Raw genomic sequence first — 14,013 nt, 5'->3', positions numbered from 1 at the left:
TGAGTTTTACAGTGTTTTGTTCACACACCCTCCTTGATCTTGGTTTTGGCAGGGAGTCTCCATGCTATTAGGTAAAGCATGTGGGAAATCTTTGAGCAGATACGGTAGTTAAGGCTTATGGATGAGTAAATGGATGGATTGAAAAACTGGACGGGGTTTAAGATAGTTTAATAAAGCTGTGAGGATATCCCTTTGACCCTACTGAGTAACCTTTTTTAGGCACACTGTAACAGAACACAAATGTACATTTCTTGAAATCTTGAAAGCATAAAGAAGTTATAATAACCCCAAACCTGCCTTTTGTAATTTACACTTTTTCCTGTTGGCTTATAACAGTTAGTGCTTGATGAGGATGATGATAATACTAGCCAGGGTCATACAATTTCAACATAGTGAAATAAATTGAAACATTTCTATACAGTAAAATAATTCCATAACTGAAGATCTACCTAGAACAACTCTTTGAGGGTTTGGGGAAACATATCCAATTTAAAATCTAAATCATTTTACATTTTCTGTTAATATAAACTTGATTTTGCCATGTAAACCCATGAACATAGCACAGTGGCGCAGTGGTTAGCTGTGGTTAGGTTGCTGCTTTGCAGTGCTGGGGTCCTGGGTTCAGTTCTGGATCTGGTGTGCTATCTGCGTGGCATTTGTATGTTCTCCCTGTGTTTGCCTGGGTTTCCTCTGGGTGCTCCGATACTGTCCTAATACAGTACATACTGTACTGGTAGTTAATTGGCTTTTGGAAGAATGTGGCCCTGGTGTGAGCATGTGTTTGTGTTTGTTTGGGTCTGTCCAGTGATTGACTGGCTTCTCGCCCAGGGTATAGCCCACCTTTCATCTGTCGCTTACCGGGATGAGCTCCAGCTCCCCCCACAACCTGTATTGGTTAAAGCAGTTAGAAAATGAGTGGAAGGAAACTAACTCAGATTAACACCTGACCTGGGTGTGATCTCTTTAGAAGTTGCTTTCTGACACACCATCACACTGATGTGCAAGACAGTACTGATAAATGATTCACATTAAACATTGCTGCATTAGGTTTGAAGGGTGGGGGTACAGTGTGTTCATATCCACTCTGCATGACAAGTTCAAGTACTCAGGCAATTACACAGACAGTAAGAGCTCATAGAAGCCAAACAGACCCCGCATTTGTATTTGTAGGTGGAGTTACTAAAGGTACATGCACAGCATGTCGACGGATTTAAAGGAGGGATTTTTCTCCAGGGAAGTACACAAGGGAATTCCATGGGGTGTGCTGTACATTGTTGACAAGCACCATCAGGTCTTACCTACTGCCTGGTATTGAGCTGTAGGAACACCTTTTAAAGCAGTGTTGGCTCTTGATTCTGGAGAGCCATGGCTTTGCATTTGATAGATAACCCAAACACCTTAATGGTTAAAGATGTTGGGGTCAATGGTTATTTGGATCAATTCATTTAGTAAGTCTAAATTAATTCCTTATTAATTTAGTCCAGATAGAATAAAGATTCTGACTCTGAATTCAGGAATGAAGAAGATAATTTTTGATACAAGTCCCAGTTTGCATTGGGTCCATGGCGCAGTAGTTAGCATTGTTGCCTCACAGTGCTAGAGCCCTGGGTTCAAGCCCTGGGGCGCTATCTGCATGGAGTTTGTATGTTCCCCCCTTGTTTGTGTGGGTTTGTCTAGGTGCTCTGGTTTCCTCTAACAATCTAAAGATATACTGGTAGGTTAACTGGCTTGTGGGAAAACTTGCCCTTGTGTGTACAGTGGATATGAAAAGTCTACACACCCTTATTGAAATTGCAGGGTTTTGTGATGTAAAGCCAGATAAATCATGTCAGACATTTTTCCATCTTTAATGTGACCTTGCAACCAACACAATTCACGAGAAAAAACAATAATTGAAATAATAAAACCTACAACACCCTGGTTGCATAATACTTGGTGGAAGCTCCTTTTGCATTTATTAGAGCAGTACGTGTTTGTGAATAAATCTCTTGTCAACTTTGCACACCTGGACTTTGCAATTTTATCCCACTATTCCTGGCAAAAAAGTTCAATCTCCTTCATATTGCCAGGGGATCTCCTGTGCACAGCCCTCTTTAGGTCATTTCACAGGTTTTCTATAGGTTTGAGGTCTGGGCTCTGACTGGGCTATTCCAAGACTTTGATCTTATTTTTCTGAAGCCATTCCTTGGTTGACTTGGATGTGTGCTTTGGGTCATTGTGTTGGAAGGTGAAATTCCTCTTTATCTTCAGCTTTCTGACAGAGGCCAGCAGGTTTTGTGCCAAAATATCTTGATATTTGGAGCTAGTCATTATCCCATCTATCTTGACTAGAGCCCCTGTCCCAGCTGAAGAGAAGCAGCCCCAAAGCAAAATGCTTCCACCACCATGCCCAGTTTACAGAGCACAGTTAATTAATATAATTGTTTAATGAGAAAATTGAGAAGGCTGCATTTGCAATAGAATGTAAAACAAATTGATCAAAGAAGTGGATAAACTTTGTTTCTGCTGTGTTCTTTGGGTTGTACATGCAACCGTTTATTTGCCTCTTAGAATGGAGTATTTATAAAGACTTTGCATTTAATCAAATAGCACTTGCAAAGCTGTTTTTCATATCCTGGTGATCGTGCCACGCATGAAACAACTTACAGTTTTCCTTATATTTGCAGTGTTGTGTATTGAAACTAATTTTAATTAATTATGCTGTAGTTTTCATGGCAGTATTCCCACCTCGTAATAAGGATTGGGGATAATTTGAGTTTGTTTTTTTGGTTTTGGTTCCCCTTTCAGTTTTAATTGCAGTTCCAGTTCCTTGTTTGCATCCTAGATTGGTTCAGCCGGTAAAGGTGTGGGTGCCTGAGTGCAAGAGATCATGGGCTTGAGCCTTGGTCATGTCATCCCCAAATGGCGGAGTCCAGCTTGTTAAGTGCCTGTGAGGGTGTAGGGTGGGGTTGGTCAGTCAAGGATGTCCCTGGCACTTTCAGGGTTTCGGTGCGGTCAGTGAGAGAATGAATGGCTCTGAAGGGGACAGGTATGCCTATAATTCCTCACTCTCCCCTGTGTGCGGTCACAGGTTTTACAGCCTTGAGCTAGAACATGAAACGCGCAGCTAACGATTCCAAATTGGTGGTCTTAACAATTCGTTGGCGATTAAAAATAAAAACAAATACTGGGATGGGTCAAATGAAAACCTGATGGCTACTGTAAGTGGTGTTGGTGGACCAGTAGATGACAAACTTTTCTCTGGACAGATATGCTATGTCTGCGCCACGTATAGTGACAGGGGACACTACTGTAGGTGGTGCTTTTATTTCAGATAAAAAAAGGTCCTGAGGTCCTTGCTATTTGGCTATTAAAGGTCCAGTGGCATTGTGTATAAGAGTAAGGGTGTCTTGGCTGACATCCATTTTTAGGTTGTACAGTCTGGCTTGCACCGAAATTGCCCACTTTGTTCAATCAGTGAAGCTGTTCCTTCGTATGAACTGCAGGGCCGGTGCATAATGGCTGCTGTGCTTCACTCAGTTAGATGCTAGACTTCAATAGAGCTAGAAGCAAATTTCCTCGTGTATGTGAAGTGCCTTGGGATAGAAAACCCTTCCCAAAGGAAAAATAGTAAGCGGTATGTAAGGAAGTATGTGGATGAAAATAGTTAATAAGTATGAGTCAGACTAGTTAAGGAATTGAACTGTTCCAGAGAACAAATACCAGAGTTTAAAAGTGAGCCCTTTAAAAGAGGCTGTTCTATAACTCCCTGTTTTGGTAAGAACGACATTCCGAAATCCCATGATGTGAGTGTGTGTGAAGGAGTAGTGTCCCATACAGGGTGTACCCTGCCTTTTGCCCGTTGCTTGCCGGGATTGGCTCCTGTTTTCCTGTGACCCTGAATTGGAAGAAGTGGTTAGAAAATACGTAGATAGATAAAAATTCCTATTCATGAGCTTTTCAATCTTTAAATTGTATTTAAATTATTTGTATTTATATATTTTTTGTTTCTCTTGTATTAAATCAAAATTGTTGCTCACTATGTGAATTGAGTTTCGTTTATGAACAGATTGGTTTTATCTTTCCAGGATGTCTAATACATAGGTCAGGGGTACATCTGATTAAAACTAAAAAATACCTTTACATCTATGCTGTATTCCATGTCAGTGTTTGATAATTGTTACTTTTCTTTAGTCATGCTATGTTCAATGCCAATAAACATTTTTTTTTTATTTTTTTTAGTAACAGGAATTATTTCTGCTTTTATTTACTTATAGTGTACTGTCCACTTAAAACCGTTCAGGTTCTCATTACAAAATGGTCTTTATATTTTGTGAACTATAGAAACTAATGGTTTGAAAGTCAAAACCATGTTTTGATTTAGTGTTGTCAATTGTTGTGCATGCCCACAATACAAGATTTGAACTTTTTGATTGTACTTTTCTTTTTCTGTGTTTGTTCCATAACGTATAGAATGTGTTGTTTGAAATTAAAGAATAATCTTCTCAAGATGTTCTTGCAATTTCAAAAGAGATGCCTGAAATCTTCAGAACTTTAAAGACGAGTCTGCCTTTCAATCTTCCTTTAGTCTTTGTAATCTGGCATCCCACATTCTGCTAATGTTGCAATGTAATGAAGAGTTTGCAAAGTACTAAATACTTTATATTTATGTACAGTATACTGTATTTCTGTTATTTATTCATTACTATTTCCTCACAGAAATCCTTATTTAGCATTTGTACTTGTTACTAATTGTATCCAGTTGTGCTACTTCACAGAGCTCTTCTTAGGTGCGTTATAAAGGTGTCAATTTTTTCCAGGAAAATACAGTAGACATTAAGGCACAGAATTCTGTGAATTGTTTTCTGATGTGGTAACTTGTCTTTCTCTGCTCTATAAAGCTATGTAAGGTACAGTTTACTGTAATGCTAACATGGCAGCGAATGTAGATTGCATAACTTTAGAACCTTTGGGGCTGTTCTTATATTTTTAAAAGTTTTTTTTTAAAGTTAACATAGTGGTGCACAAAGAAGCAAAATGAAAAGAGCTTTTAAAATATTCTGACCTGACTAGAGAGGCCTAGATAATAATTAGAAAAGTTGTAGACATGTCTTCCATTTTTGTGAGACAGTAACAGATGTTATTGTAATGCAACACTGTGTAGTTGAACGTTTCTTAGAATTATGTTGTAATTTAGTCTTGAGACGCAGGTTCTCTATGCTTCTGATTTAAATCACTCAGTATTGTAACAAGCTGCAGCCCTGTCAGTGTCCACCTCATGATGTTGAGCATTCATAGTCTGCATATGTCATGACTATATTCTGTTGTTTTTGTTGAAAAGACCATGATCAGAAAAAAAACCCCATTTAAAAACGTGTTTTTGCCTGGGCGTATTAATATAGCAGTTGTTAGATTTGTCATCTTAATTGAGTAGTCATGACTCTATTTCAGTTCTTAGAATAGCCACATCTAGACATACTGAGTAACCCAGTTTCTCTGGAAAGCTTCCTTGGGAGTGCTGAGAGAACAAGAGTGTTAATGGCGGGACCAAGAGGAAGTTTATCATGCTCAAGAGGTTCCTGAAGCCTTGAACATTTATCCTGTGGGTCTTGTCTAAAATGCCAGCAGCCATATCACTCTGCAACTCACAACTGGCAACCCACTGAAGCTCAGCAGGTGTGAGCCTGGTCAGTACCTGGATGAGAGACCTCCTGGGAAAAACTAAGGTTGCTGCTGGAAGAGTTGTTAGTGGGGCCAGCAGGGGGAGCTAGTGCAGTCCATGTGGATCCTAATGCCCCAGTATAGTGATGGGGGCACTAGACGGTAAACAGGAGTCGTCCTTCGGATGAGACGTAAAACCGAGGTCCTGACTCTGTGGTCATTAAAAATCCCAGGGCGTTTCTTGAAAAGACTAGGGGTGTAACCCTGGCGTCCTGGCCAAATTTCCCATTGGCCCTTACCAATCATGGCCTCCTAATAATCCCCATCTATGAATTGGCTTCATTACTTTGCTCTCCTCCCCACTGGAGAGCGTTCTGGCGCCCTATGGCTGCCGTCGCATCATCCAGGTGGATGCTGCAAATTGGTGGTGGTGGAGGGGAGTCCCCATTACCTGTAAAGCACTTTAAACGGAGTGTCCAGAAAAGCATTTTATAAGTGTAAGCAATTATTTTTATTATTACTATTATTATTATTATTATTGTAAAAACGGAGGCTGCTTGTTAATCACCGATTCACCTTCATCTGGGATTTTATTTTATAAATGACTTTAATTCTGGAAGGCAGAATTAGGTCAAGATGGTACAGTTATACAATTACAGATGGTTAAATCATTTATCTGAACACACAGGATCTACTGTTTGTAACCACCTGGTTACTCAGTGCTCAGGTGAGCACTGTTGTTGATCTATGGGCAGAATGTTTGAAGAAGCATAGATACCTCCAGTTTGCAAAGTTGCTAAACCCAAGGTGTGCTCTGTAGACAAATATTAATGGCTGTCACGTGTTTGTTATTACGTTGGAAGCTTTACAGAGGAAAAGAATGAAGAAACTGCTCCCTGTGCACTGTGTATTATACAGTATGCTGTATCTTTTCTGATTTAATAATAACTCGCTGAGTTGATGTACAATAGAATATGCTGGTGCAGTATTGAGGATTTTAATGTATGAAAATGTTTGGGTAATTCACAGGTTTGCAGTGCTGAATATTTAATACCTTTATTTGTGCAGTCTGTGAATCTTTGTTATTGCCCAGCTCTTAATGGATCCATGTTCTCAGCGATTTAATGTGTAGCTAATCATAGAATACATGACGTTGGCGTAAAAAAAGTAACTCCGCTGATTACAGACAAATAATGAATTTTAAGTTCAACTCTGTAAGTTATTTTAGGAATCTAGTAATCTGCACTTTGGCAGAATCACAAGAATACATGTATAGTACAGGACATGCAGCAGTCATGTGATTAATAAGTTAGAAATTTAATTTCCAGATGGAAACAGTAAATCATCTAGTTAGTTTATAACATTTGTTTACTGCGCAAGGCAGTATTTCTTCATTATCAGGAAACCCTTATTAGCGAAGAACCAGTATCTTGCTGTACAACTAAATACAATCCCCCCATTTTATTTATTATTCTTTTTCAGGAGCATTATTGTACTGGGCAGGAGCAGGTAAAGGAAGAATAAAGAAAGGCAGGATTTTAAATATTTTGGAGTTAATAACCCTTAACTGGAACGTTCAGTTTGTTACACAGTCTAAAGCCCAGCTAGAACTTCTTTTCTGCATTTTTCAATCAGATGGATATCTTTTGGCAAAGGATTAAAAAGACCTCTTATTATGACTGTGCAGCAGCAGAGACTTTAATGAATGTTTTGTCCAATAAGAATGACAAGAAAATTTAAATCTTAATGTCTTGGGTGTGTTGACAGGATTCTAATTCAAGAGAAAGCTCCACCAGACATCTTCCACATGTCCTTCAGAGTGACAGTGGAGGTCCCTGCCATTATTTCTAAGTTGGGAGGGACCTTCATACAGTAGTAGAATAAGGATGTGTGGGTCTTCCTGTGATGGTAATTCACACTGAACCATTGTGATGCAAACACACCCCTCCCGTTCTCCCAGAGCCTCAGCAATCAATGTGTATGAGACATTGTCTAGGTGTGCCTGTCTGTGTTTTTGTCTAGAAGATTCATGGAGACTTTTTTGGTCACTTTTAACACCCTAAACAAGCTACAAATGAGAGGTGGCTATTCACCCTGTCTAGGTTGTTTGGTTGCTTGTAGTTAAGAAGGATTGCATTTGTAAAAAGAAGCAAGGGTATCATCTGTGACAGAATCACTGGGTAGCTTTTTTCTTTGTGTAAAAATTGCTGTCTCTTTTGTATTAAATGGCTTATCTGTTAGTTTTCACTTACATCCTATGGTTTTGTTTTACTTTTTAATCTGAAGCTGACTTTTGTCAATAGACTTTGCCAGTCTGTTGACTTTGAATGTTTTAAATACTTCTGTCAGATCTCAGTCTTCTCTGTTCAAGATTTAATTTCTTCCCTGCATTCCAAATCCTGAAAATGATATTGTCATTAACATCTAAGACTTTTTACTAAGAAGCTTACTAGGTAGCTTCTCCAGGCTCAGTGATTTGTACGTAGATCACATTACAGTACATGCACATCAATGTTAAATGTCATCTTCCAGGTTTTTGCCTAGGCTTACTTTTTCTAAAGCCACCTTCCAATAGGCTATAGCATATCATGTGCTCTGTATCCGTCATTGCTCTTGCATATATAAGGAACTCTTAAGTTCATTAAGCAATATCTACAGTGTACTGTATGTACCTTTTCTAGATGCGTGATAACTATCCACTGGAATGGTATTACTGATCAGATGATCCTCTCATCAGAATTATGGAATCCATAACCTTGCATATAAGATCTTGTAGGATTTAATGGTGTAATTATTTTATTTAGTTTTCTCACCCTTTTTGTGAATGGATACCACCTTTGTAGTTTTTAGTTAATGGTTATTATTCCTGTCTGGAGTCAAGATTCTTGAAAGAATTTTGTTAGTGGTCTATAAATAACACACCTGAAGAAGGCTCCACGGTCGAAACGTTGTGTTCTTTCTTCTTTTTTTCAGCATGGAATAAACCTATAAATAACAATGCTTGTTCCCTTAAGTACAGTTCACAGAACACTATCAGGCCCTGCGGTGTTATGTTAAGTGTTTCTAATAGCTGTAATAAGTCTGCCTCATTAATGACAAAAGCTGCCGAAAGTTGATGAGTGAACAGTGCTGTTTACTGTCACAACAGAAGCGCCAAACTCGTCCTCTTTACAATCTATTACTGTGCCTGTGGTGACCTTTGTACAAGAATGATTATAAAGGTCAAATCTTGTCCTGCTTCTACAGATTCAGTTTCTGGAAAGTTTGTTGGTGAAGCATTTGTAAAGGAAGGAGGTTAACTTTCTCTGGAACTGGAACTTGGCGTGTTTTACTCTAATGAAACAGTGTTTTTACCTCAGTGCGATAGAATATGGACTGTAATTGTACATCTTATGGACTGTTTGGATCCTGAACATTTGATAAGTATAGTCACACAAGGGACCGACACCAAGCGTGAACTTTAAGCCATCATGATTGTCTTCTGGAAAGGTCATACCTTAAGCAGTGTTTTTTTTTTTTGCTTTGTATGTGCTTTGTATGACCATAAACTATATCTAGTGTATGGGGGGGGGTAAAAAACCTTTAGTTTTTTTAGCTATTTTTTAGATTTTTACGGCAGGAAATTGCTGTATCTTTCAACATCTTTTGGTTATTTACACTTTTATTTTTCTCTCTTATCAAACCTTCTCTGCTTTGTCACAATAATAAACTTTTATTTTATATAAAGCCTTTAAAATTAGCTCCTCAAAGTGCTTTATGGTAAGCTCTTTACAGTAAAAAACAATGATAGGAAATAAGGGTTTTAAATGTGTGGTGTAAGATGCACATCATGTAAGTTTTCTGGGGGAAAAAAAGAAGGTTTTGATTCTTGATTTGAAAGCACTCGGGGAAGGTGACTCTGATATTGCTTAGTGACAGAATTCCAGAGCCGTAGGATGTAGCAAGAGAGGACTCTGTCACCCATAATATGTAGATGAGTTACGTAAACAGACAGGAGACCACAGTCGGATGAACGAAGCTCATGAGGTGGTGTGTAGAAACATAAATAAGACAAGTACTGAGCTGCCAAGCCATGCAGAGCTTTATAGATGAGGATTTTGAAGTCCACATGAAACCTGACAGGAAGCCAGTGCAAGGACTCCAGGACAGGAGTAATATGATCACTTTTGATCTGGTCAGGGTTGGGTTTAGATACCCCAGTGAGTAGAATGTTGCAGTAACCAATTAATGCATTTGCAGTCACCTTCAGTGTTTGCAGCTGAAAAAAATCTCTTAATTGAGACTAAAGTGACTGGCAAAGTAAAGTAGCCTATTTGTATGGTAGTTGTGACAATTGCTTGGATTTGACGATTTCCCACTGCCCATCAATTAAGTGAACAGCTTTCAGCATCCTGTTTCTTTTCTGATAAAACAAGTTCCAAAGTTTCCAGAATAACTCACTAATCTCCGACAAACCTGTATTAACCTTTTCCTGTACTTAAATTTGAAGGCAAAAATTCCGTTTTCATAGTAACAGAAATGATTATATATGTAATAACTGATTCTTCTACTTTGGTGCCAAGTGGAGAATGCATTTGTCAATAAATGTTTCCTTAGGAACACATACTGTTGTGATGCAGTACTTTCTGGGGCATTTTGAGTCGCCTGTAGGATCTGAGAATTTCACATACCAATATACCAAAAATAAACCAAACCTGCTGAGAACCTAAAACATCTACGATGAAGCAAAGTCAGAGGCCTTTATTGTACAGCTTTTCCCTTAGCCTCAGAATAGAGCCCTGATGTACAAGGTCTTTGTTTCATGCAACCAAATAAAGAGTTTAAAATTTGAACTGAAAAACTGAGTCATTGAACATTTTTTTTTCCCTGAACCGCGTTGATTTCTAAGAATGCTGCTCATACTGCATGTTGGTTGAGACCTCTACCATATGAGGAAAACACTATCTCTTTTTTATCTTTATAGTTGAAATGGACTTTAAAAGTAATTTTTGTCATGAAAATATTTTCTGCTCATGGAACATTTTAAGTCTGGAGTGTTAAACACAGCTCGATCTTGTCCTCCCAGCTTTAATAATAATAATTATAATAATTGCTTACACTTATATAGCGCTTTTCTGGACACTCCACTCAAAGCCCTTTACAGGTAATGGGGACTCCACCAATGTGCAGCATCCACCTGGATGATGCGACGGCAGCCATAGTGCGCCAGAACGCTCACCACACATCAGCTATTAGTGGGGAGGTGAGCAGAGTTATGAAGCCAATTTATATATGGGGATTATTAGGAGGCCATGATTGGTAAGGACCAATGGGAAATTTGGCCAGGACGTCGGGGTTACACCCCTACTCTTTTCAAGAAACGCCCTGGGATTTTTAATGACCACAGAGAGTCAAGACCTCGGTTTTACGTCTCATCCGAAGGACACCGCCTGTTAAAAGCTTTTTATAGTTCCAATAAAAGGGCTCAGTTCAGAGAAAGCCAAACAAGATTGGCAGAGCAACCCTGATCAGGAGGAAGGTGGTGAAATTCAAGTCGAGGAAGTTTTTACTGTAGGTATGTGCTCATTGTGGCAGTGCAATTGCCAAATACCAGGCCACCTGTCAGGCATCTAGAATAGATGTTGAGGAATGTGAGATTTCCTGGTTCATGTTTTACTGTTCCTCCCCTCCCTCTGTCTCCATTGATATCTTTTTTTATTAAGCTGGTGGAAAGCAAAAATTTACTGCCTGTTGTGTTGTACAGTATATGCATCTGACAACAACGGCAATTAATGTTCTGTTGGCTGTTGTTGGGTATAATATACCACCTTCTGCTGCTGACTGTCATTGTGCCGCGGTAAAACCCGAGGGACTTTGGACTATCACTGACTTGTATTGGCAATCCCTGCTAGTGAGGATGACCCTGATGGCACATGTGCAGAGCATACTGAGCAGAGCTCTGAACAAGGATCCAGTCAGCAGCCTGAACTGCCGCACTTATGTGAATGCTGCAGAACAAATACTGACATTCTTCATTGCTGTGCAGTAGAGCTGAGGCAGGTTTTCCTAAACTTCTGTATGAATAGCCTACTATATTTAAATAAATATTGAGATATGTCAGCTGTTGGCATTCCTTTCTTTATATAAATATTATAGTAACATCCTTTCAGTAGATTACAGTACTTTAAGAGTCCCTCTTTTTTGAAACTCGCAAGCATCACAAAAAATGGAATATTTTGATAATTTGAGTAATTTGTCAAACGTCACACTTGCACACCAAAATCCAGTAAGTACTGATTATTATTTCAAGAACATTACTCCACAGACATTTGTTAAACTGCTTTCTTTACAGTGTCCATCAATTTGATTTAGTGGCATAGTTTATTCAAGTGCTTTACTGTACTGTATATGCACTAGTCTTGTATAGTAGCCATTGCTTGGAGGGTAAAAAGACAGTCATAATTTAAATTGTGGCCCTTTATAATAACACTTTCATTATCTCTTAAGATCTTAATGTTTTTGATGACTTTTGGTTTTAAATTTTCTTGAGCTACAAGTTTGAGCCCTAATAGATTTTGCTGGATGCATCAGCGGGTTTCTCCAAAGTGTGCTGCTCACAGTGTGGTTAGTGGCAGATGTGCCACAGGAAAGAATTAGTCACCAGCTACAACACAAACGAGACGCTGCAGAGGCTCGACTTAAGATTTCCTGTCTTTTTCCATGGATGTTGATTTAAACGTAATTAAACCTTGTGGCCACCTGCTGAAGCCAGTCTCAAACTGTATGAAAGGCCTATTATAATTTTTATACAAACAATAACTCCTCTCATTCTTTGGCCGCTTGTCAAAATGCATTTATGAAAGAATAAAAAAAACCCCATCAAATTTGAGAGTGGTACAGAAGATCTGGGGTAAAATGGACATTCGGACACTTAGCATGTGGGGTTTATTTTAATATTTCTTTACGTATTGAAAGAGAGATGATAGTTGTGTTGCGAGCATCCCTGTAATTTTAAAAAGGTACAAGAATGAAGCCTGACCTGAAATAATAGTTGGAATACTGATGCAGTTCTTCCAGTGATCTATGCAGTAGGAATGTGGTGCGTATTCAAAGAATTTCAGTCAGCTCTTTCAAATGCCCACCCTTGGGGCTGTTAATTAAAATGGGTGAGTTAGTTACTGTGAAAGCCTTTGTAAGGCATTGTTTCAGAAAATCGGGGGCAGTGTGGTAAGTCTTCCCTTTACAAATGATTTTTAAAAATACAATAGACAATCCATTTACAGTTTCTTGTTTTCCGAGTTCGTATTTTGAACTCGTATATGAAAATACATTCTGTGGGAAATCAGCCTGATTAGGCGTGATCGTCTCAGCCTGCTTTGGCACCTACTTTACATCTGTCCGGTGGAGGAAGGATTTGAGGCACAAATCTTTTAGATTGTTTTCTGGATCATGATGAGCGTTTAGAATGACACTAAGACTGTTATGTATCTCTTGCGTAGATCAGAATCAGCAATGCCCTCAAGAAAGCTTTGGTAAGAGATAAGATCACTTCATACAAAGCCATATACAATTTCTTGCATTAGGAATTCGTCTTTTCGCATACCCCAGCTTGCTCTACATGGGACACAGACACACAGACAGGGAGAGAAGCTTGGGGTCAGAGTGCAGGGTCAGCCATTGTACAGCGCCCCTGGAGCAGTTGGGGTTAAGGGCCTTGCAGGGGCCCAACAGAGTAGGATTCCTCTGCTGGCCGTGGGATTTGAACCGGCAACCTTCCAGCCACAGGTGCAGATCCTAAGCCACAGTGCCACCATTCTGCCCGAAAAACAGTCTCTCCCTGAACAGGCACGGACGGGGTTCGAGCCCGCGATCTTCGGTTTACGAGACCGACGCCTTACCACTTGGCCACCGCGCCTGCGCTGGTAGCTTCAAAAATAGCACTAAAATTATCTCTTTTAAAGGCCACAGGTCGAAACACTTTTTGATTATAATGTCCACATTTTACTGCTAATATTTAATCTACAGTACAATTATATGTACTAAATTTAAGAAACAAATGTGTAAATTTAAACTGGAAAAGAGGGTGACCTGTTTACAGTAAAACTTTGTGGATCTTATTTTTTTTGAAGGAAATATATTTGACTTACAGTAATGTTCAGAAATGGCTGTAAATGTTCTATTACACCTATCATTAAATGTTTTTGAAAGGTGTCATTGTATTTTTTTGTAAAAGCAGTATGTGGTATTAAGGTTACTCAAAATAAACTAAAATGAAACTGTACTTGTGAAGGCGATAGACATTCTCCTTCTTTTACTGTGTATGCTTCAGTCCATACCCTTTACCTTTTACTAATATGTAGTTTGTTAAAAAAAACATTTCTAATTGGCATGTCC

At 39.0% G+C, this 14,013-nt stretch overlaps 1 protein-coding gene and 1 non-coding gene across 6 annotated transcripts in view; one reads left to right on the top strand and one right to left on the bottom strand.

Moving 5' to 3' along the window:
• The window catches only part of rapgef6 (Rap guanine nucleotide exchange factor (GEF) 6), a 100,591-nt gene that overhangs the window by 1,468 nt on the left and 85,110 nt on the right, over positions 1–14,013 (top strand). The window lies entirely within an intron of this gene.
• trnat-cgu (transfer RNA threonine (anticodon CGU)) lies at positions 13,463–13,534 on the bottom strand. The gene has a single exon. It is a non-coding gene; the product is annotated as a tRNA-Thr (tRNA).

Source organism: Lepisosteus platostomus, chromosome 13, assembly GCF_059453375.1.
Source record: "Lepisosteus platostomus isolate fLepPlt1 chromosome 13, fLepPlt1.hap1, whole genome shotgun sequence".
Taxonomy (NCBI): Eukaryota; Metazoa; Chordata; class Actinopteri; order Semionotiformes; family Lepisosteidae; genus Lepisosteus; species Lepisosteus platostomus.
This window is presented reverse-complemented; position numbering and strand designations above follow the sequence as displayed.